The sequence below is a fragment of the Onychomys torridus genome, chromosome 8 (assembly GCF_903995425.1).
Source record: "Onychomys torridus chromosome 8, mOncTor1.1, whole genome shotgun sequence".
NCBI lineage: Eukaryota > Metazoa > Chordata > Mammalia > Rodentia > Cricetidae > Onychomys > Onychomys torridus.
Genome location: NC_050450.1, coordinates 36,924,290 through 36,948,506, shown reverse-complemented (window position 1 = coordinate 36,948,506; position 24,217 = coordinate 36,924,290). Strand labels below are relative to the sequence as shown.

The following is a 24,217-nucleotide window of genomic DNA, read 5'->3' as shown; positions in this document are numbered from 1 at the left end:
CACAAGGAAGTAGATGTGCAAGGGTCTCTGGGGCCCCCCGCCTGACCTCACTTCTGTCCCATTCCATCAGCTATATTAATTGCAAAGACAACGGGAAAATGTGGTCTCACTGTGCGTAGGAAGGAGAGACCTATGTTTTACTCCCGAATAGCAATGCATTCTCCTTATTTTGTATTCTTTTCTAGTAAAAGTGACATTTGAACCTTTCTTCCCTCAAAGTCATCCTTCTGCTTATACAATGATTTATCAATGCTCCTCTAAGGACATTTTTTTCCAGAGCTGACCATGGCAAGTGGTGCTATTTGAACTTACATCCCCACACTCTAAACCCGCAGGATCCAGAGGGAGGAGTGCTGTTTCATCTCCAGTTCTCATGGCTTTGGCTTGCTTAGAGACATTTCTTAGATCCTTTCTCAGAGATGGATATCTCCTCTTCTAGCCAGGTCCCCAGTGCTCCCATCATCCAGGGGTGATGCATTATAGCATCTGGAGCATAGCCCTCAACATCTGATGAGTCTGGACTAGAGTCCTGTTTCCTTTTATCAGTAGCTGTGTAACCATTAGCAAATATCTTAACTTTCAAGACCATAGTTCCCACATCTGTAAAATGGCAATGATAACAATAGCAACATGGGATTTCTGCAGAGTTGGTGAAATAACTGACGTTAAGTGCTTAGTGTGGGTCCTGCCTAAATGGTTAGTAAGAGATGGCTGATCATGATTGATAATTAGCTTCTTCCCTGCAGCAAACAGACATATTCTGTTCTTCTATTTTATTTTATGTTTTGTTGCTGAGGATTGAACCCAGGGCCTTGCCCTTGCTAGGCAAGTGCTCTACCACTGAGCTAAATCCCCAACCCCACCTATTCTTTTCTTTAGAGGATTGCTATTTCTTTTTTCCCTACACATGTGCCCACTTTCCATCACTCATGCTGCCACTTCTCACCTCTTCACCAGTCCAGGGCCTCTTCAGAGTCCTTGCTTGGCTTTGTTTTCCTAACTCAAAATGACACAGCTGTATTGGTGTGATACTTTGTCCACTGGAGAGTTAGGAGAAATGCACTGTGGAGGCTTGGACTGGAACCCATTCTCTTTCCATCTAGAAGCTACTAGAAATGTTTATTCATGAGGCTGAATTGGGGCATCCCAAGCCTTTTCAACTGCAAGCCCAAGAATCTTTTTACTTTTCAAAAGAACATCTCCCAGAGACAATATTGCAGGCTGGCTCTTGCAGGGTGTGTTTGATGCATTGTTTCTCTTTCCACATTGATTAGAGTCAGATGTAGTTGAATGATCATAGAAGACAATGATACATCTTTGTCCTTATGAGCTATGATTTTTCCTTTCAAAAATATTACATGTATTTATTTTTGGTGTTTTTTTTTTTTTTTTTTTTTGTGTGTGTGTGTGTGTGTGTGTGTGTGTGTGTGTGTGTGTGTGTGTGTGTTAGGTCAGAGGCTATCTTGCAGGACTCAGTTTTCTCCTTATGGGTCCCAAGGATTGAACTCAGGCGGTCAGACTTGGCAGCAGAAGCCTTTATCCACTGAGCCATCTTGACAGAGGATTTTAGTCTTTTTTTTTTAATGGGAGGATATTGACTTGGTAATTCAGTGGTGACTCAGCAGTGTGCCAGAGTTGATGTCTCTGTTCATCACTCTCCAAGGGTCATCTGTGTGTGTCCTTCAGCTCTACATTTGGTGACATCACCTTTGTGTCTTTGAATTGAACCTTTGGGAAACTGGCAAATGCTAAGCCATGGCCCCATATTAGACCAGTGGTTAAAGATTTATCAATATAACACCACTCTGGCTGTTGGAGATGAACTGGGTCCAGCTGCTGTTGAGGTTCATCTATAACAAATTAGTTTAATAAATCATCTTTAGTAATGCTATTTCCTTTCTCCTGGGCCCCAAGGCTTCTCTGAGTATCTGGCAGGGACAGCACTTTGATTTGGGTGAAGAGACTGGACACTAGAACACAGAATGATTGTTTCCATAGCAACATGGGTAGGAACTAGGGGTGGGGAGGCACTTTGAAAATAGCAGAAGTATAGGTTTAATTTGCAGGTGTATTAGTTTAATTTCTGTTGCTGTGACAAACTGCTTGATAAGCAGCCACACAGAAGAGGAAAAGTTTTATTTGTCTTAGAATTGCAGGTTATAGTCCATTATTTTGGGGATGTCAAGGCAGGAACTCAAGTTACATCAAGTCCTCCATAGTCAAGAGCAGATAGAAAATAAACACGCTTTCTTACTTACTGTCAGTTAGCTTTCTCCTCTCTTACTCTGCTCAGGACTCCTTGCCTAGGGAATGGTGCTGCTCACAACCGGCTGGGTCTTTCTAGATCAATTAGCAATCAAGATGATCCCCCATAGACACATCAATAGGCCAACTTAATCTAGATAATTCCTCATTAAGATTCTCTTCCCAAGTGGTTCTAGGTTGTGTCAAGTTGACAATTAAGTAGTACTTTACTAGTGGGTTTATTACTTTAGCATCTTTTTACAGTGAAGAGTCTTATTCAGTTGGTCTGAGATGGTGTCTGGGACCCTGTATCGGTGTTTGTGCTGCTGTGCATGCTTCATAAGAAACAGGATTGTGGGCTGGAGAGATGGCTCAGAGGTTAAGAGCACCGACTGCTCTTCCAGAGGTCCTGAGTTCAATTCCCAGCAACCACATGGTGCTCACAACCATCTGTAATGGATCTGGCGCCTTCTTCCGTATACATAATAAATAAATAAATCTTAAAAAAAACCCATTTGCTATAAAAAAAAAGAATCAGGATTGTGAGGGACAAATGAGGGTGGGTACAGAGATCTAAAATGGTGAGAATGTTCATCTTGGATAAAAGCCACCATGGCACAGAGACATGCCTTTCTTGGCCCAGATGCAATCTTGCCACATTATAAAGTGAAGGAGCACTGAAGTTGTAGAGGCAACAGTGTAGGGTTAAGTAATGCTGTAATTAAGCATCATTTCTACCAAACAGTGTGGCTCTGGCATGCTGCTGACCATCCCGGACTCTCAGCATCTCTTCATGGAGGGCTGCGAAGGTGAAAGAAGACAAGGGATGCCACTCTCTGAGCAGATTCATTTTCTCTCCCCAATCTTCCCAGGCTCTCAAGTCTGAGGCTGAAAAATGCTTCTTAGTCAGCAAACCAGAAGTTGATTCTAAACTACTATTTTGTGAATTATGGAAACCACAGATTTTCTTCATAAAAGGCAAGAAATGCAAAAATAGAGAAAAGATAATGAATATATCCCTAGTCTTCTACCCCAGTGTTTCTCAACCTGTGGATTATTACTTCTTTGGGGAATCAAATGACCCTTTCACAGGGGTCACCTAAGACCAACTAAAAACACAGATATTTACATTATGATTCATAACAGCAAAATTATAGTTATGAAATAGCAATGAAAATAATTTTATGGTTGGTGGTCACCACAACATGAGGAGCTGTATTAAAGGTTGCAGCACTAGGAAGGTTGAGAACTACTGTACAGTGATTATGCAACTACCATTTTTTACATATTTTCTATTAGAGAGTTGTATTTTCTTTTGTTATTTTGTATTTTGTTTTTAAAACAAAATGGGATTGTATTGGCAGATTGCACTGAGCTTGCTCTTCACTTTGGTAATATTGTATTCTCTGGTTTAATTTGTGTAATTTTGAAGTTACTCTTGTTTTTCATAGCTGACCATTTAAAATAGTCTTCTAAAGACTTGGCTGGAAATAAAATCTATGTCCTGAGTTTGGCTTACCTTTCAGGAAAAGATGTCAGTTGGTGAATGGTCTTTCCTTTCTGGAACCTTCTACTTGGTTTTTTTCTGGAGCTCAAGTCTCCCCATACACTTCTAGGAGATCTGGTATGAAGAAGGTCAAGAATTTTTTTCTGTATGTTTTTTTGAGACAGGGTTTCTCTATATAACAGTCCTGGCTGTCCTGGAATTAGCTTTGTAGACCAGGCTGACCTCAAAAATCAAAATCACCTGCCTCTGCCTCCCAAGTGCTGAGATTAAAGGAGTGGGCCAACACCGCCCAGCTAGGTCAATAATTTTTGAGTTCATGAAGCCAGACAGGAATTCCCAGGGAGGGTAGGTGGATACTCTAGGGAAAATCCCAAGTCAAGTATTGGTCCAAGGGAAATCAAAGACCAAAAGACACCAAGGACTCTGCCACTTGGGTCATGGAGTGAAAAATATAAAGGAAAAACCTACAGAGGCAGAAGACTCTCTTTTTTTCGAGTAAGTCACTCAAAAGCCCAAAGTGGTTTGCAAAGTCTCTTTAGAAATGGCTCTTTATGACCTTTAGTGCTTAAAGCTACCATGGGGAAGAAAGCATTCATTTCTCCATGTGTTCATCTAGTCATTGGCATGGTTCTGATCTTGAATGTTAAGGCTTGTCCTTAGAGAGGTGGTAGAACTTTGGGTAGGTAGGACTTTGTGGGAATCCCTTTCATCACTGGGAACATGCCCTTACTGGAACTGAGGGGCCCTAGCCCTTTCCTTTTTCTCTGTTTCTTGGCTACAAGATGAGCAGCTTCCTCTGCCATACTCTTGCCATGATGTGTTGCCTCCCTACAGGCCTAAAGCAGTAGCATGAATCCATCATGGACCAGAATGATCAAATTCTAAGATACAAGAAATCTTTTCTCTTTATAACTTGATTACTTCAGGTATCTCACTGTAGTGATGGGAAGATGACTAACAGTCAGCAAATATTGATACAAGTCCTGCTATGTGCTAGTTTTGTTATAGTGAGCAAGACCGAAGACGATCCTTACTCTCACTGATGAGACAGGCGCAGGAGAAGCATAAACAGAAACAGGACAGTTGTAGCTGTGCTAAGTGGGAAGGGTAGGACAGTTTCATGAGGTGGAGTGTGTCTAGGGCTATGTAGACAGGAGAGTCAGGACATATTTCTCAGAGGGAGCCACTTTAGCTCAACTATGAAAGATGTAGATTTCTTTCAACCTTCTGAAGTTACCTTTGGTGTCTCTCCCCTTCGACTTTGGTACAGGGGCCTCAAGTATTGGAAATGTGGGTGTGTCCTTTAGACTTCCGTCCTTGCTGTAGACATGCATCCATAATTAATTTTTTTTTTTTTTTAGCTGTTGCTCATATGACCCAGTTTAGCCTCTCAAAATTCTTCTCAATCAGTTCTGAAGGATATATGTATATATTTAATTGGGTGCTCAGAATGAAATATGACTCATGGCTGGGATGCAAGGGCCCTTGTCCTAGATGCTACATTGTTATCCATTCAGTAAAAGTAGAAACCCCTTTTATTTTTGGTTGAGTAAATCATATTGTTTTCTTAATTGATCTTGCAGTCAAATCAATCATGGAAGTCATTTATGCATCTTGGAACTTGGGCCATGGAGTTTTGGAAAGCAAATGAAAAAGCTACCATTTATTTTTAGTAAATTCAATCTTGTTTGCTTTGGCCTAATTCTTCAAGCCAGTCTAGAGCTCCTTATATTCTGATTCTGACAGTGAATATCTGTCATTTCTTCAGTCATTCACTAAGGAGGCTAGGGGGACCTGCTGGGGGAGAGAGCAGCAGGACTGGAACAGAGATGGAGATGGAGTTGGTGCACACTTGGATGTTAAGCTTCAGGGAGGAGGAAAACAGAGGAACCAAGCATAATGTCTGGGTTTGAGACCTCAGTCACAAGTCTGGTTTGCATTTAATTAATATTAAGTTTCTGAAATACAGCATAAAAGTGCCACCTGATTTCATTTTAGTAAATTTTCCCTATTGAGAATGATTTCTAGGGTTAATTATATTTCTCTGCATCACTGAACATTTTTTTTTTTTCTTTTGAGACAGGGTTTCTCTATGTAACAGCTCTGGCTGTTTTGGAACTCACTATGTAGACCAGGCTGACATTGAACTCACAGAGATCAGCTTGCATCTGCCTCCTGAGTGCTGGGATCAAATGTGTGTGCCACCACTGCCCGGCCCTGAACAAACTTCTTAATCTCTCCTAGTTTTTGCATCTACTCCCCACCAATAGTGAGGGGAACACACTAGGTCAGAGAGACGTGTTTGGCAATATGCTTCAAATGGGAGGAAACAAACCCTTTCAAAAATAATGTGCCTGGGCTGGCAAGATGGCTCAGAGATCCTGAGTTCAATTTCCAGCAACCACAGGGTAGTTCACAACTATCTGTAATGAGATCTGCTGCCCTCTTATGGTGGCCTGCATGTATGCAGGCAGAACACTGTATACTTAATAAATTAAAAAAAAAAAAATGTGCCTCCCTTGGGAGCACAATCTCAGGCAGAAAAGCTTAGGTGTGAACAAATTTCAGGAAAAATTCCCTTAGGTATCTGTATTTTTCCTTATTTCTACAATAGGACTGGCATGATGGCATTTAACTGAACGACAAAGTAGGGAATGTATTTGTGAAGAAAAATGATTTTTGCTCAGCAAGATTATAGTAGTTACTTTTTCTTTCTGTTTCCTGAAGTGCTGAGTGTGAATGTTAGTATTTGAGAGCAATAAAAAGAAGGCTGCAAAGATGAGTTCTTGATTATTGGCATTAAAACAAGGTGTGGAGAACGAGATGCGGAATGGTGCGGGTATTTTGTTTTGAAAGCAGACTATAGAAACCAGGCTGTAGTCCTTGAAAAAGGAAAGGTTCAGAGGTGACCCTGCTGAGCTACACAAATTTCTGAGGGGAATAGAATTGAAAGATGTTTTCAGTCTCTTTCAGCTTTTATCAAATACAAGTACCAGAGGGCCTGATCCAAGTTGCTGCAGGACTGAGCCCTGAGGAGCTGCAGGTGAGAGGGTGAACCTGGGGTAGTTAATCTACGAAACACACCATAGAAGGGAGAGGAGGTCAGTGCAAAGGCTTTTGAAAGAGATTTCATATTCAGAAAACAGAACATAGGTACATTTTTTGCTAATATATATATATGTATATAGCTAGACATAAGTCTTTAGTTTGATGCAGGATGCTGACCGCATCATTTTCTGTATAATCTTGATGTACAGAAGGAAAAGCATTTTAGATGTCTATTGTGTATAGGGGTTTGAGCTAGGAATAATTCCATGGTATTCGCCTGACATTTATTTGTACTAGGATTCTACTTCTTGAGATTTTGCTTCAAGCTGGGCATGTTGGTCAGAAAGCAGTTTCCCCTCTCATTTGAGACACACTGCCAATCAAGAATCTCTGGTTCAGTGTCCTCTCCACCCACAATACTGAGAGGAAGAGAGCAAGACTAAGGAAGACATTGTCTGTTTCCTAACTGTTGTGAAAAGAGCAGCATCAAATGTGCATGAGCAGGTAGCCCTGAGGTGGGATGTAGAGTCCTTTGCAGAGAAGTGTAACAATCACTCTGGGTGATTCACTGGTGAAAATATCCTAAAACCAGACCATCTGATCTCTTATATTTTTGGTTGTGAGCCTAGCCTTTAACAGCTGAGCTATCCCTCCAGCCCCCATCTGATCTCTTTATGCTATATTTCAGGGATTTTAAACAGTTAATCACCAACTAGATGTAGTAACAAACATTATTATTACATATTTTATTATTATATTTATATAATATTTATATTATTCCATATATATGGAAAGAGAGTTGAGTGACAAATAAACAGTGAGATTCATATAAACTGCATTCTATCATGTGAATTAAAATGATATGTACAATTATGCATTCCATAAACCCTCATGCATATTTTTAAAAAGATCTACATAAAACATTTTAGAGTGGCTACCTACTGGAAGAAAGGGAATTGGATAACTGTCTGCATGAAAAAAAAATCTTAAGAGAAAGGGTCTGACTTGACTGGTGATAAGTGTGTGCTGTGAATTGATGTATGAAGTTTTTCACTGCTCTGCATTCAAAGTATTTTAAAAGATGACTCTACCGTGGAAAGTCAATTCATATAGAAAATGTATTATATGTGTATGTTATGACTTGAACCTGAATAGTCTCCATAGACTTGTGTTTTAAACCCTTGGTCCCCAGCTTGTGGTACTATTTTGAGGGCTGTGGAACCTGTAGGATTTGGAATTAGATTGTTAGGGGAGAGCTTTGAAGGTTGTTTTCTTTCTTTTTTTTTTAAAGATTTATTTTTTTTAAATTTTTTTCTTTATTATTATGTGTTTAAAATTTTATACATCAGCCATGGGTTCCCCTGTCCTGCCCCCTCCCACCCCCACCCCCACCTTTCCCCCAGCCCCTCCACACCATTCCCATGTCCTCCAGGATCAAGGCACACCTGGGGATTCATTTAAACCTGGTGGATTCAGTACAGGCAGGTCCAGTCCCCTCCTTCCAGACTGAGCAAAGTGTCCCTGTGTAAGCCCAAGGTTTCAAACAGCCAGCTCATGCACTAAGGACAGATCCTGGTCCCACAGACTGGGTGCCTCCCAAACAGATCAAGCTATTCAATTGTCTAATTTATCCAGAGGGCCTGATCCAGCTGGGGGCTCCACAGCCTTTGGTTCATAATTCATGTGCTTCCATTCGTTTGGCTATTTGTCCCTGTGCATTTTGCAATCTTGGATTCAACAATTCACGCTTTTGCAGACCCTCCTCTTTCTCGACAGTTGGACACCTGGAGCTCCACCTGGGGCCTGGCTGAGGATCTCTGTATCCACTTCCATCAGTTATTGGATGAGAGTTCCAGCACGAGAGTTAGGGTGTTTAGCCATCTGATCACCAGACTAGGTCAGATCAGGCTTTCTCTTGACCATTGCCAGCAGTCTACAGAGGATGTATCACTGTGGATTTTTTGGGACCTCTCCAGCACTCTGCCTATTCCTGTTCTCATGTGCTCTTCATTAATCATGGTCTGTTATTCCTCATTCTCCCTTTCTGTTCTTGATCCAGCTGGGATCTCCTGCTCCCCTAAGCTACCTTTCCCTCAAATCTTGCCCTTCATCACTCCCACTGTCGTCCAGGTTGTTCATGTAGATCTCATCCATTTCTCTGTCATTGGGTGATCCTTGGGTCTTTCCTAGGGTCCCGTTTTCTAGGTAGCCTCCCTGGAGTTGTGTAGCTGTCTAGTCATCTTTGTTTTATATCTAGTATCCTCCTATGAGTGAGTACATACCATGTTTGTCCTTCTGAGTCTGGGTTACCTCACTCAGGATGATTTTTTCTAGATCCATCCATTTGCCTGCAAACCTTATGATGTCATTGTTTTTCTCTGCTGAGTAGTACTCCATTGTGTATATGTACCATATTTTCTTTATCCATTCTTCAGTTGAAGGGCATCTAGGTTGTTTCCAGGTTCTGGCTATTACAAACAAAGCTGATATGAACATAGCTGAGCAAATGCCCTTGTGGTTGAATGATTGAGCAGTCCTTGGGTATATATTCCCAAGAGTGCTATAGCTGGGTCTTGGGGGAGATGGATTCCCAATTTTCTAAGGAAGCGCCATATTGATTTGCAAAGTGGCTATACAAGCTTGCATTCCCACCAGCAGTGGAGGAGAGTTCCCCTTGCTCCACATCCTCTCCAGCATAAGCTGTCTTCTGTGTTTTTGATCTTAGCCATTCTGACAGGTGTAAGGTGGTATCTCAGAGTTGTTTTGATTTGCATTTCCCGGATAATTAGGGATGTTGAGCAATTCCTTAAATGTCTTTCAGCCATTTGAACTTCCTCTGTTGAGAATTCTCTGTTTAGTTCTATAGTCCATTTCTTAATTGGACTGTTGGGCATTTTGATGTCTAATTTCTTAAGTTCTTTATATATTCTGGATATCAGCCCTCTGTCAGATGTGGGGTTGGTGAAGACCTTTTCCCATTCTGTAGGCTGTTGCTTTGTCTTGTTGACCATGTCCTTTGCTCTACAAAAGCTTCTCAGTTTCAACAGGTCCCATTGATTGATTGTTTCTCTCAGTGTCTGTGCTACTGGTGTTATATTTAGAAAGTGATCTCTGGTGCCAATGCGTTCAAGAGTACTTCCTATTTTCTCTTCTATCAGGTTCAGAGTAACTGGATTTATGTTGAGGTCTTTGATCCACTTGGACTTAAGTTTTGTGCACGGTGACAGATATGGATCTATTTGCAGCCTTCTACACATTGACATCCAGTTATGCCAGCACCATTTGTTGAAGATGCTTTCTTTTTTCCATTTTACATTTTTGGCTTCTTTGTCAAAAATTATATGTTCATAGGTGTGCGGGTTAATGTCAGGGTCTTCAATTTGATTGCATTGGTCCACATGTTGGTTTTTATGCCAGTACCAAGCTGTTTTTATTACAGTAGCTCTATAGTAGAGCTTGAGGTTGGGGATTGTGATGCCTCCAGAGGTTGTTTTATTGTACAGGATTCTTTTGGCTATCCTGGGTTTTTTGTTTTTCCATATGAAGTTGAGTATTATTCTTTCCAGGTCTGTGAAGAATTGTGTTGGTAATTTGATGGAAATTGCTTTGAATCTGTAGATTGCTTTTGGTAAGATCACCATTTTTATTATGTTAATCCTGCCTATCCATGAGCATGGGAGATCTTTCCATTTTCTGACATCTTCTTCAATTTCTTTTTTCAGGGACTTAAAGTTCTTGTCATATAGGTCCTTCACATGCTTAGTTAGCTTAACCCCAAGGTATTTTATATCATTTGTGGCTATTGTAAAGGGTGATGTATGTCTGATTTCCTTCTCAGCCTGTTTGTCTATTGTATATAGGAGGGCTACTGATTTTTTTGAGTTGATCTTGTATCCTGCTATGTTGCTGAAGGTTTTTATTAGCTGTATCAGTTCCTTGGTTGGATTTTTGGGGTCACTCATGTATACTATCATGTCATCTGCAAATAGGGAAAGCTTGACTTCTTCCTTTCTAATTTGTATCCCCTTAATCTCTTTATGTTGTCTTATAGCTCTGGCTAGAACTTCAAGTACTATATTGAATAACCTCCTGTGGGGGAGAGGGGACAGCCTTGCCTTGTTCCTGATTTTAGTGGTATTGTTTTGAGTTTCTGTCCATTTAATTTGATGTTGGCTTGCTGTAGATTGCCTTTATGATGTTTAGGTATGTTCCCTGTATTCCTGATCACTCCAAGACCTTTATCATGAAGGGGTGTTGGATTTTGTCAAATGCCTCTTCTGCATCTAGTAAGATGATCATGTGGTTTTTTTCTTTGAGTTTGTTTATATGGTGTATTACACTAATGGACTTTCATATGTTGAACCACCCTTGCATCCCTGGGATGAAGCCTACTTGATTATGGTGGATAATTGTTTTGATGTCTGTTTGCCAGAATTTTATTGAGTATTTTTGCATCAATGTTCATGAGGGAGATTGGTCTGTAGTTCTCTTTCTTTGTTGCATCTTTGTTTGGTTTAGGAATCAGGGTAATTGTAGCCTCATAGAAGGAGTTTGGTAATATACCTTCTGCTTCTATTGTGTGGAACTATTTAAAGAGTATTGGTATTAAGTCTTCTTTGAAGATCTGGTAGAATTCTGCAGTGAAACCATCAGGTCCACAGCTTTTATTGGTTGGGAGACTTTTAATGACTGATTCTATTTCCTTAGGGGTTATTGGACTATTTAAATGGTTTATCTGATCTTTATTTAACTTAGGTATGTGGTACCTATCCAGAAAATTATCCATTTCTTTTAGATTTTCCAGTTTTGTGGAGTAGAGGTTTTTGAAGTATGACCTGATCATTGTCTGGATTTCCTCATTGTCTGTTGTTATGTCCCCCTTTTCATTTCTGATTTTGTTAATTTGGATGCTCTCTCTGTCTTTTGGTTAGTTTGGATAAGGGCTTGTCTATCTTGTTGATCTTCTCAAAGAACCAACTCTTTGTTTCATTAATCCTTTGTATTGTTCTCTTTATTTCTATTTTATTGATTTCAGCTCTCAATTTGATAATTTCCTGGTGTCTGTTCCTCCTGGGATACTTTGCTTCTTCCTGTTCAAGGGCTTTCAGGTGTGCTGTCAAGTCACTAGAGTGAGATTTCTCCAGCTTCTTTATGTGGGCATTCAGTGCTATGCATTTCCCTCTTAGCACTGCTTTCATAGTATCCCATAAGTTTGGGTATGTGGTGTATTCATTTTCATTGATCTCTAGGAAGTCTTTAATTTCTTTCTTTATTTCTTCCTTAACCCATTGGTGATTCAGTTGAGCATTATTCAGCTTCCATGAGATTGTAGGTTTTCTGTAGTTTTTTGTGTTGTTGAAATCTAACTTTAAACAATGGTGGTCCGATAAAACAGAAGAGGTTATTCCAATTGTTTTGTATCTGTTGAGATTTGCTTTGTGGCCAAGTATGTGGTCGATTTTAGAGAAGGTTCCATGGGATGCTGAGAAGAAGGTATATTCTTTTTGTTTGGGTGGAATGTTCTGTAGATATCGATTAAGTCTATTTGAGCCATAACATCAGTTAAGTCCCTTATTTCTCTGTTAAGTTTCAATTTGGCAGATCTGTCCAGAGGTGAAAGTGGGGTGTTGAAGTCTCCCACTATTAATGTGTGGGGTTTTATATGTGATTTAAGCTTTAGTAATGTTTCTTTTACATATGTGGGTGCCCTTGTGTTTGGGGCATAAATGTTCAGAATTGAGACTTCATGTTGGTGGATCTTTCCTGTGATGAGTATGTAATGTGCTTCATCATCTCTTTTCATTGATTTTAGTTTGAAGTCTATTTTGCTGGATATTAGGATGGCTACATTCACTTGCTTCTTAAGACCATTTGATTGGAAAGTCTTTTCCCAGCCTTTTATTCTTAGGAGGTGTCTGTCTTTGAATTTGAGGTGTGTTTCTTGTATGCAGCAGAAAGATGGGTCCTGTTTTCGTATCCATTCTGTTAGTCTGTGTCTTTTTATAGGCGAATTAAGTCCATTGATATTAAGGGATATTAATGACCAGTGATTTTTCATTCCTGTTGTTATTTTTATTTTTTGGTGGTAGTGTGTATGTACTTCTCTTCTTTGGGGTTTACCACTGTGGTGTTATCTATTGCCTGTGTTTTCATGGGTGTATCTGCCTTCCTTAGGTTGGAATTTTCCTTCTAGTGCTTTCTGTAGGGCTGGGTTTGTGGATAAGTATTGTTTAAATCTGGTTTTGTCTTGGAAGGTCTTGTTCACTCCATCTATGATGATTGAAAGTTTTGCTGAGTATATTAGTCTAGGCTGGCATCCATGGTCTCTGCATTATATCTGTCCAGATCCTTCTGGCTTTCAAAGTGTTCACCGAGAAATCGGGTGTTATTTTGATGGGTTTGCCTTTATAAGTCACTTGGCCTTTTTCCTTTGCTGCCCTTAATATTCTTTCTTTATTCTGTATGTTTAGTTGTTTAATTATTATGTGGCGAGGGGACTTTTTTTTTCGGGTCTGGTCTGTTTGGTGTTCTATAGGTTTCTTGTATCTTCATAGGCATTTCCTTCTTTAAGTTGGGAAAGTTTTCTTCTATGATCTTGTTAAATATATTTCTGTGCCTTTGAGTTGGTATTCTTCTCCTTCCTCTATCCCTATTATTCATAGGTTTGGTCTCTTCATGGTGTCCCAAATTTGGGTCATGACTTTGTTGGTTTTAGTGTTTTCTTTGACTGATGAATCTATTTCTTCTACCGTATCTTCAACTCCAGAGATCCTCTCTTCCATCTCTTGCATTCTCTTGGTTATACTTGCCTCTGAAGTTCCTGTTTGTTTACTCAGATTTTCTATTTCCAACATTCCTTCTGCTAGTGTCTTCTTCATTTTTTCTATTTCCCTCTTCAGGTCTTGGATTGTCTCCCTTGATTTTTCATGATTTTCTTTCAAGGATTTATTGTTTTTTTCTGCTTTAATTGTCCTTTCCGCTAGTTTTTTTTTTTTTTATAGCATTCTTCCCATTTTTTGTTTGTCTGTTCCTCTACTTTATTTTTGATTTCTTCTATATAATGCTCTAGCCTCTTCATGATTTTACTTAAAAGGCTGTTTTCTTCTTCTTCTTCCATTCCGTGATGTTCAGGTCTAGCTGTTGGAGAAGGGCTAGGTTCTGGTGATGCTGTATTGCTCTTTATTTTGTTGTATGTACTTCTGCCTTGACATCTGCCCATCTCCTCTTGTGTTCGTTCTTGGTCTTATCATTGTACTTGGTCCAGAGAGAGTTGACAGATTTAGGGAGCCTCTCTCTGGTCCAGATGGAAGCTCTGGGCCAGATGGGAGCGCTGGTCCAAATGAGGGTGCTGGCCAGATAGGAGCTGGGGGGCTGGACTCTGAGTCTCGGGAAGTCCCTGTGGTCTCCTTATTTTTTCCAGATGGGAGCTCCTCTTGTCCAGATGGGAGTTCCTCTGGTCTCTGGTCCAGATGGGATTTCCGGGGCAGGATGGAAGCTTGGGGCTGGTCTCTGATTCTCAGGAAGTGGCTGGGGTCTCAGCAGATGGGTGTGGGGGCAGGGTGTGGAGATTGTAGGGTCTGCCTGCAGTCTTGGAAAAGGGGAGCCTTCCCGCAGGGCCCTCCGATTGGCAGGAAACTGGGGCCAAGTTGGTCAGGTCCTCCTGGGGTTGCCTGTGGCCAGGGGTGAGACCCAGGTGCAGTTGCCTCTCTGGCTATAACCTCAGGCACTCACCTCTGGTCCAGATGGGAGTTCCAGGGTGGACAGGAGCTGGGGTTGGTCTCTGAGTCTCAGGAAGTGGCTGGGGTCTCAGGCAAATCAACATTGATATTATTAATGTACCAAACCCAGTTTAATTTTACATTTCAAAGGGGCTGCCCTGCATGGTGAATTATGTCTCAATAAAGGTTTTAAGATTGTGCAAACACAGCTGGGCATAGTGGTGCATGTTTTCAATCCCAGCACTTGGTAAGTTCCAGGATATTCTGTCTCAGAAACAAAAATAAAAAGGAAAACAAAACAAAGAAAAAGTACAAACATTATTTTTCTTTTGCCTTAAGTTTTCCTGGGGAAAAATGGAACGAGAGAGAGAGAGAGAGAGAGAGAGAGAGAGAGAGCGCATGATGTCTATGGCCACTCTGTCTAAAGTTCTGTGGGTGTTCAGGGTAAGGTTCTGTTCTATGTTGGCACTTTGGGCATCTTGACATTTTCTGTTAATGCAGTGGTTCTCAACCTTACTAATGCTGTGGCCCTTTAATACAATTCTTCATGTTGTGGTGACACTCCAACCATAAAATTATTTTTGTTGCTACTTTATAATTGTAATTTTGCTACTGTTATGAATTGTAATGTAAATATCTGATATGCAACTGTCTTAGTTATGTTTTCTATTACTGTGAAGAGACACCATGACCATGGCAACTCTTACAAAAGAAAACGTTTAATTGGAGTGGCTCACTTACAGTTCAGAGATGCAATCCATTATCATCATGGTGGGGAGCGTGGTAGTGTACAAGCAGACATGTTGCTGGAGAAGGAGCTGCTACATGCTGATATGTAGGTAACAGAAAGTGGTCTGAGTATAACACTGAGCAAATCTTGAGCATATATGGGACCTCAAAGCCTGCCTCCACAATGACATACTTCCTCTAGCAAGGCCATACCTACTCTAACAAAGTTACACCTCCCAGTAATTTCCTTTGGAGGCCATTTTCTTTCAAACTATCACAGTGACCCCTGAAGAGGTCATGACCCACAGGTTGAAAATAACTGTGATAATTTAATGATCTGACATGTTTTGGTAACTAGGAATTTGTCATAAAATTATAGCTTTTTTTAAGTGATTGAATTTGGTATGTACTCGGCACAGGATCCCACTGTCCATGTTATTGGATGTAAATGTGAGCAGGTCTATTTACCTTCCAGGTTAGCTTCCATCAGACAAATTTTGGCATGAGGATGTCATTGATACGTATAATATTTGAGTTTTATATGCAATAAGAATGTTAAAAAATACAACTGAAAAGGAATTGATACCCATTAATGATGCTGACACTTCAGATGCCCTCTATTTTTTTTTCTTAGAGACAATCTTAAAAGACAGTTGAGAAGGTAAACACATTACTTTGTGTCAGACCCCTACTCTCCAGAGAGTAGAGGGGGGTTGATAACTTTTTTTTTAAGTTGGTAAGGAAAAGTCCCAAGTGGACTCTTTCAGCCCTGAAAATAAGTTTTGATTTGCATAGATTGAGACCCCTTCCTACTTCATTTAAACTCTTTTCATCCAATAGCCACATATCTCACAGAGTCTCATCTTCTAGTGTGGGGTGTAAGGGTGAGAACTGCCATGCCTAGTGATTGACAGAAAAAAGAGCATTGGTCCTTTCACCCGCCTCAGTGATAAGCAAGTGGCCCAGCTACTACTGGTCATTTGCATGCATAGTGAACCATTTCATTAAGAATTTCATTAAGATGGTAATGTTTAATGTTTCCTGGGAAAAATGAGTTTTTGGCTTGTTCAATTATATAATTAAAGTTGGAGAATTAGGGGAGATTGCAAAGTGCTTGCATAATGTAGGCAAGTGTAATGATAAAACTTGTAAATAAGTTCAAAAGAATGCCATTCTGGCTAGATCATGATGTGGGCTCAGATAGGGACATGGAAAATGTGGGCTAAAGCCCAGAGAAGTTTAACTCTGGTATCTTAACTTCTTGTTCTTCAGTGTCTCAAAGGAAGGTGGGCAGCAGAACAGAGAACTGTGGACTCGCCGATCAGTTTCTAGAAAGTTCTTGGAACCTACTGCTCACTTTTCTATTTAATTAACTATGTAATTAACTATTTTGTATTATGTATGTATTTGTGTATGCATACATGTGTATGTGTACTTACATGCGTGCATGCCTGTGGTACCAGAGGTCAGTGGATGTTGGGTGCATTCCCCCGGTCATTCTCTACTTTACTTTTTGAGACAGAGTTTCTCTTCTCACTGAGCCTGTAACTCTCTCATTTGGCAAAAACTAGTTGGCTAGTGAGCTACTGGATCTTCTTGTCTCTGCCCTCCCAGCTTTGGGCCTCTGGGTGCATGCTGCCACTCTCTGCTTTTGCATGTGGGTTGGGGATCCAAACTCATGTGCATATGCTTGTACAGTAAGCAGTTTATCAATTGACTCACATCCCCACTCCCCTTTTCACTTTCAGTATAGGCAGAGTGTGGTGATATTGTGTTCTCCAAAATATTGTGCACCCTAATAAACTTATCTGGGGTCAGAGAACAGAATAGCCACAATATTAAACATAAAGGTTAGGCAGTGGCACACATGCCTTTAATCCTATCACTTGGGAGGAAAAGATCCATCTGGATCTCTCTGAGTTTAAAACCACACTGGAAACAGCCAGGCATGGTGACTCATGCCTTTAATCCCAGGAAGTGATAGCAGAAAGAAGAAAGGTATATAAGGCATGAGGACCAGGAACTAGGGCTGGTTAAGCTTTTAGGCTTTTGAGCAGCAGTTCAGCTGTGACCCATTTGGATGAGGACACAGAGGTGTCCAGTCTAAGGAAACAGGATCAGCTGAGGAACTGGTGAGGTGAGGAAGCTGTGGCTTGTTCTGCTTCTCTGATCTTCTAGCATTCACCCCAACAACTGGATTCAGGTTTGAATTTATTAATAAGACCTGTTAAGATTCATGCTACAGCAGAGACTTTCCATATAGAAGAAAACCCAGTGATCCATAAGATTTCTTAACTGGTGGTCTTAGTCCTCAAAAGTTTTATCTCCCTTGCCTTAGAGGTGAGGCCATCCTTTTCTTGGATTTTTTTCCCCTAGTTCATGGTACTGGAAATCCCACCATTTTTGAAACACATCAAGAAAACTGTTTCTGCCTTCTTCTTCTTCTTACATTCATATCTCTTTATGCAAGCCTAGTTTATAAAAGAGCTAGTTTGTTGTAACATCAGTTGCTCTGCTAAGCACTTTACACAGTTGTGCATCTTAGTCCATCCTTCCAGGAGCTTCTGGAGGTGGGAGTGATTATTTCTATAACAACACATTAAAGAACTTAGATTAACTGAGATGGAGCTAGTTTTCCTAAAGGAGATAGAAATATTTAACATTACAGTGGTATATGTGATTTATATTGTAATATTATATATCCCTATTCTTCAAAAGTATTTTCTAAGTCATGTGTGGCCACAGTGGCTCTAGCCCTTCCTTTATCTTTTCCTCCATTAGTTTTCCAATGATGTAGAGAATATCTTTTACTTTATCCTGGATAAAAATTAGATCTTCTATAGCTCATACTTTCTAACTTGCTTCTAGAAGGTTTCTTTATGTAACCAAAGACTCATTATGTTGATTCTTTTGCTATAACCAAGTACCTGAGAATAGTTACTTTATAAACAACAGAAATTTATTTCTCATAGCTCTGAAGGTTGCCAAGTCCAAGATCAAGGTGGTAATAGTTTAGTATCTGATGAAGGCTGGTCTCTGCTTTCAAGATGGTGCCTTGTGGCTTTGGCCTCCAAAAGAGAGGAATACTGTGTCCTCATATGATAGAAGAACAGTAGTGTGTAGAAGTACCAAACTTGCCCCTCAAGCCATTTTATAATGATGCTAATCATATCTGCAAAGACACTGATTTCTTAGGCTAAGCAGTTTTTTTTTGTTTGTTTTTTTAGAGACAGAGTTTCTTTCTGTGTGGTTTTTGGTGCCTGTCTTTCTCTGTAGACCAGGCTGGCCTTGAACTCATAGAGATCTGCTTGCCTCTGCCTCCTGAGTGCTAGGATTAAAGGCATGCACCACCACTGCCCAGCATAAGCAGTTCTTAAAGAGCCTATCTTTAAATAATATTACATTGAGAATTAAGTTTCAACATATGTTTGGGAGGGTACAGACATATGCAGACATAATGTCAAGGAATGCTGCCCCCTCTCTCCCGCAATCTTTGTGTGGCTAAGTTGGTGCAATCTGTGTGAGTTGAGCCCACATGGATGTTTTCCATGTTGTTGGTACAGCTGTAACCTATGAAATGCAACATACTGGAGAAAGGATCCACAGATATATGCCACATGATTGTATCCTTACATGATGGGTAATGTTCAAAAGGCATTTGTAGGTTACTTTTTGTGACATGCCTTCAATAGCTCCAGGACTAGTATTTTACTAATTATAGAGCCTCTAGGTACTGCAAAAATAAAAAGAACATGCACTTCCCAGAACTTCTGCATTTTGAAACTTTATTGATACATGAGATGTACCTCAGGAGCCAAAATGATGAGACACTAAAGCCTAATTTAAAGAATGGTTCAGATCATTATTTATATGAACTTCTTTGGTTCTAAGCTGAGCTTCATCTGAGTTCCCTCATATGTTGTTATGGAGACAATCGATCATTCCCACCTCCAAAGGCTCCTGGAGGGATGAAGTGGGATAGTATCTCTGTAAAGTGCATAGAGGGCAACTGATGTTTTAACAAACTAGTTCTTACATTAACAAGATTTTCCTGAAGAGCTAAGAGTGTATCTTCCCATTGCATTTTCCTATACTCTTTTGGACTCAACCTTCTCTGGTGACTAGAACATGACATTTACCTGGGGGCACCTGACTGCCCCCTGTGACCCATGCCCCTTGCAGAGGTTTTCATCTTTTTTTTCTTTCTTTTTTTGAGGGGGGCGGAGATTGAACTTAATTTTGGTGTTGGCACCAAGGAACTCATTTATGCTAGCAGGAGTCTACATATTAGAGGATCAGACACATATGAAGTTGTGTAGACTTTATCTAAGTTATAAGGGAAAGATGAGAAACAATCTAAAACATGGAGCATGTAAGTATCACCAGTAACATTAAAAAAAATGAGATATGATAGAGGCTGTGACTGTCTCATTAAAGTAGCTGTTTCATTCACTTGCCCATTCAGGAGACACCCATCCCAGTCATGTAGTCCATCAGACTGTCAGTCATTAGATTCCCCATATGACAAGTAGCCATGAATATGAGATAATATGAAGAACTGTGTACCCCATCATCATTTATAGCTGGGGAAATAAATAAAAAATCAAGAAGCTCTAATATCTCTAGTTCTGGTTGTATTCTAAGGTGAGTCTTAGATTTTGCAGCAGAACAGAAAGATAGTGAAAAGGACATTTTAAGGACATGAAAAGAGAGAAGAGTTCCTCAGCAGCTGTGAATCCAGAATTTTGACATAGGGCTAGTGAGATGGCTCAGGAAGTAAAGGCAGCTGTATTAGTTGGGGTTCTCTAGAGTAATAGAACTTACAGAATAAATCTCTATATGTAGCAAGGGGATTTTTTTTGAATGACTTACAGGCTGTGGTCCAGATAATCCAACAATGGCTGTCTATGAATGGAAAGTCAACAATGGTAGTTGTTCTGTCTATGACGCTGGATGTCTCGTTTGGTTTTGTTATGTGCTGAAATCCTAAAAAAGTAGGCTCTAATGCCCATGGATTTGCTAGGAAGGTGACGGCAAGCAGACAAGGAGCGAAAGCTTCATTCTTTCATGTCCTTTATAAAGGCTGCCAGCAGAAGGTGTGGCCCAGATTAAAGGTGGACCTTCCTACCTCAAAAGATTTGGATGAAAAATGGGTCCTCCCACTTCAAATCATTTGATTAAGAAAACAACCTCTTCACAAGTGTACCAGACACTTGGGTTTTAGTTAATTCTAGATGTAGTCATGTTGACAACCAAGAATATCCATGACAGACACTTACTACCAAGCCTACTGACATGAGTTTGATACCTGGAACACTCAAGGTGAAAGAGAGAACTTACTTTTGAATATTATTCTCTGAATTCTACATTGATGCCTACCTCCAACTCAGCAAATAAACAGATAAAATGTCATAAGATTTTTTTTATTAATTTCCTGATAATTTTATATAATATATTTTGATTATATTCACTACCTCTATCTCTTCCCAGATCCACTTTGCTTCTATAGCCCCAAACTTCATGTCCTCTATTATCTATCTATCCATCTATCTATCTATCTATCTATCTATCTATCTATCTATCTATCTATCTATCTATCTATCTCTTTATCTCTCTATCTCTCTATCCATTCATTTGAGACAGGGTCTTACTATGTAGCTCTGGCTGTCCTGGAACTTACTGTGTGGACTATGTTGGTCTTGGACTCACAGAGATCCACCTGCCTCTGCCTTGATCTATTTATTTATTTGTTTATAAAATAACCTATAGACTCAAATTCTTTCTGATTATATACTCCTGGGTGTAGGACCATGCACTGGAGCATGGTCAAATTACCACGGACCTCTGCCTTACAGAAAACTGAGTTCATAAGAGCAGCAGTCCTGTTCTGTCCAGAAGACACTGTTTTACCCCAGTACTCCCCAATCTCTGGCCTGTACCCTCTTCTGTAATGATCCCTGAGTGTTCTCTCTCTCTCTCTCTCTCTCTCTCTCTCTCTCTCTCTCTCTCTGATAGATGATAGATGATCTATTTGTGGCTGAGCATTCCACTGATCCTTATTCTCTGTACTTTGATCAGTTGTGAGTTTCTGTGTTAACCACCATTCACTTCACAAAGAAAATTCTCTGATGAGGTCTGGGAGTTGGACTAAACTATGGGTAGAGAGATACAAATTTAGAGGGTAGTTTGATGCTACGTCTGTTTAGTGGAGTAATCTTGGTAGGTTTACCTCTATGAGGATCTCAACCTTGGGTTCCTGGAAAGAATTTGCATACCAGGTATGTGTTTCTTTCTGTGGAGTAGACCTTAAATCTAATAAGAAAAGTCACTTACACTCATAACATCCATGCCACTAATGGGTATCCATGGGTATATCTTACCAAGTTGATTATTATTGTGGTTCACAGGGTTCATAGCTGGGTAACACTGTTGATGACTTTAAAAACAATTCTAGCTGGGCAGTGGTGGCACACACCTTTAATCCCAGCACTCAGGAGGCAGAGCCAGGCGGATCTCTGTGAGTTTGAGGCCAGCCTGGTCTCCAAAGCGAGTTCCACAAAAGGCGCAAAGCTACACAGAGAAACCCTTTCTAGAAAAACCAAAACAATAACAACAACAACAACTAAACCAATTCTAGCACTATTAACATTTGCTTAAGACCCTTCTCCCTTCCCAGCTATAAACCTGTAATTATCTAATAATCCCACCAGAAAGCCTATTCATTTACAGGGGAAAGACATGTACTATTTGGGACCCTAGTTCTGTTGCTATGCTAAAACACTTTGACCAAGGTAACTTATAAGTGAGTTTATTTTGGCTTATGGTTGAAGAACCAAAACACCCCCATTTCAGCAAGCCCCTCACCCCAACTTGAAATAGGCCTGAGTTTTGAAATTCTCAGAGCTGCTGATATAGGTCCCAGGAATTCAAAAGCACCAAGTCAGGATGTTTGAAAGACTATCTGGTAGCAATTGATTAACCACAGAAAGCCCTAATGCTGGAGATAGAAGGTGTCTGCCTATATTTCTTTGCTGCATCCACTTGTTTTCTCCTCTGCTTACCCCTGTGAGTTGAAGCTATATAAGATCCTCACGAGAGGGAGAGAAGTGGCTGGCACCTTCTCAGTCCCATAACTATGAGCCAGAATAAGGTTCTTTATTTTGTAAATGACCCAATCTCTGGTACTCTGTTATAGTCACAGAAAACAGACCAAGGGATGTACTTGGTGCCTACTAAGTAGTAAATATGAAATAATTGGCAGTAAAAAATCATTTGGAGGATACTGTCTACCACCAAGCCCCCAAACAATCCAGGGAGAAGGTGAATTATAAAGGCATTATAAATTATAACAGGAATAGTATGCATTGTTTATTATTATTATTATTATTATTATTATTATTAATTAAAATACTGAGTTTATTTTACATGTATATTTGTCCCCCTACCATTTCCACATCTGACCACATTATTGCTATGTCCTATCATAACATTCCATACATACTTAAAACCAAATAAAGGGTGGAGCTCCATCCTTTAAAACTAAACAGGCATTTTAGACAACACATTCTTGGCAATGGAACTCAGACAACATTTATCAAACACAGTAGGGAAAGTTCTCACTTTGCGTTATAAAAAGGACAGCTGGATATATCAACTGTTACAGAAATTAAGTAAGATGGAATTATTTCAAACTGTTTAAACCATTTTCTTAAAGAGACTTCCTCCACTGCCAGAGATCTTGAATAGCCTCCTGGTCAGTCATCCGGAAGCAATTCTTCACATAATTAATGAACTTGGCTTCCACTTTGGGAAGAGAACCACCTTTTTCTATACTTGCTTGCATTTTTGCCTTAATGTCTTTTACAGAACTATACGTCCTTTTGGTGTTTTAGGAGTTTTTTTTTTTCCTGTTTTTTGAAAGACTCTTGACCCTTTGATCTTGGTGTTGATGGTTTTAAGTCTTTTCCATTTTGGTTTGATTTTTGTGCATTTTTGGCTGGGGTATCTCGTACAGATTTCTTCACTGGAACTTTTTCTTCAGCTTCCTCATCATCAAAATCATCTTCATCATCTTCATCATCCTCATTGTCAACCTCATCAATCCTCGTCAAATTTTACTTTTTTCTGGGGAACCTTGTTACCACCTCCAGGAGCAGATCATTTTCCAGACATACTTAAGAGTTTCACATCCTCCTCATCTTCATCTTCTGACTCTGCATCTTCCTCTACAGCTACTACTGTCCACTAATATGCACAGGCCCTGAACCACACTTCAACCTTAAGACCACAGGTGGTGTAATTTCAAAGCCCCCAAGAGAAACTGTTGGTTGTACAGGCATTTTCAAAGTTGCCAGTGTTACTTTAATTGGACTGCCTTCATAGTTCATTGCTTCTGCCTCTACAATGTGTAATTCATCTTTTGCCCCTGCCCCCTAAACTAACCATTCTTAGTGATAACTGGTGCTCATTCTCATCATTATCCACCTTAAAGTGATCACCCTTGTCAGCTTTTAGTTCACAACCGAAAAGGTAGTTCTGAGGCCTGAGAGGGCTCCTGTCCACGTCCATCGTGTCTTCCATGAGGTGGAGGTGCACACTTCGGTGTGAGAGAGGTCGGACGGAGGAAACTGCCTACTGCTTCTCAGAACAGACACGCAGGATGGAATCACGCCAGGGTGCATTGTTGATCATTATAAGTACATATACCTATTTTACTCCCCCCACTTATTTTGGAGGTTATTTTTCTCTCTTAGGAGGGATTTGATGCCTTTCCCTAATAAAATTTTTATTTTGAAATGCAAATTATTGGGTCTTACAGAGATGGTTCAGTGGAGTTCAGGTATTAGCACTCATGTTGAGTGGCTTAAAACCACTTGTAACTCCAGTGTCTTAGCTAATTTCTACTGCTGTGAAGAGACACCATGACCATGGCAACTCTTATAAAGAAAACATTTAACTGAGGTGGCTCACC

General features: G+C 40.1%; 1 pseudogene; it reads right to left on the bottom strand.

Annotated features, from left to right (window-relative positions):
* Positions 1-22,929: 22,929 nt before the first annotated feature.
* On the bottom strand, positions 22,930-23,826 carry LOC118589779 (annotated as a pseudogene).
* Positions 23,827-24,217: the final 391 nt, after the last annotated feature.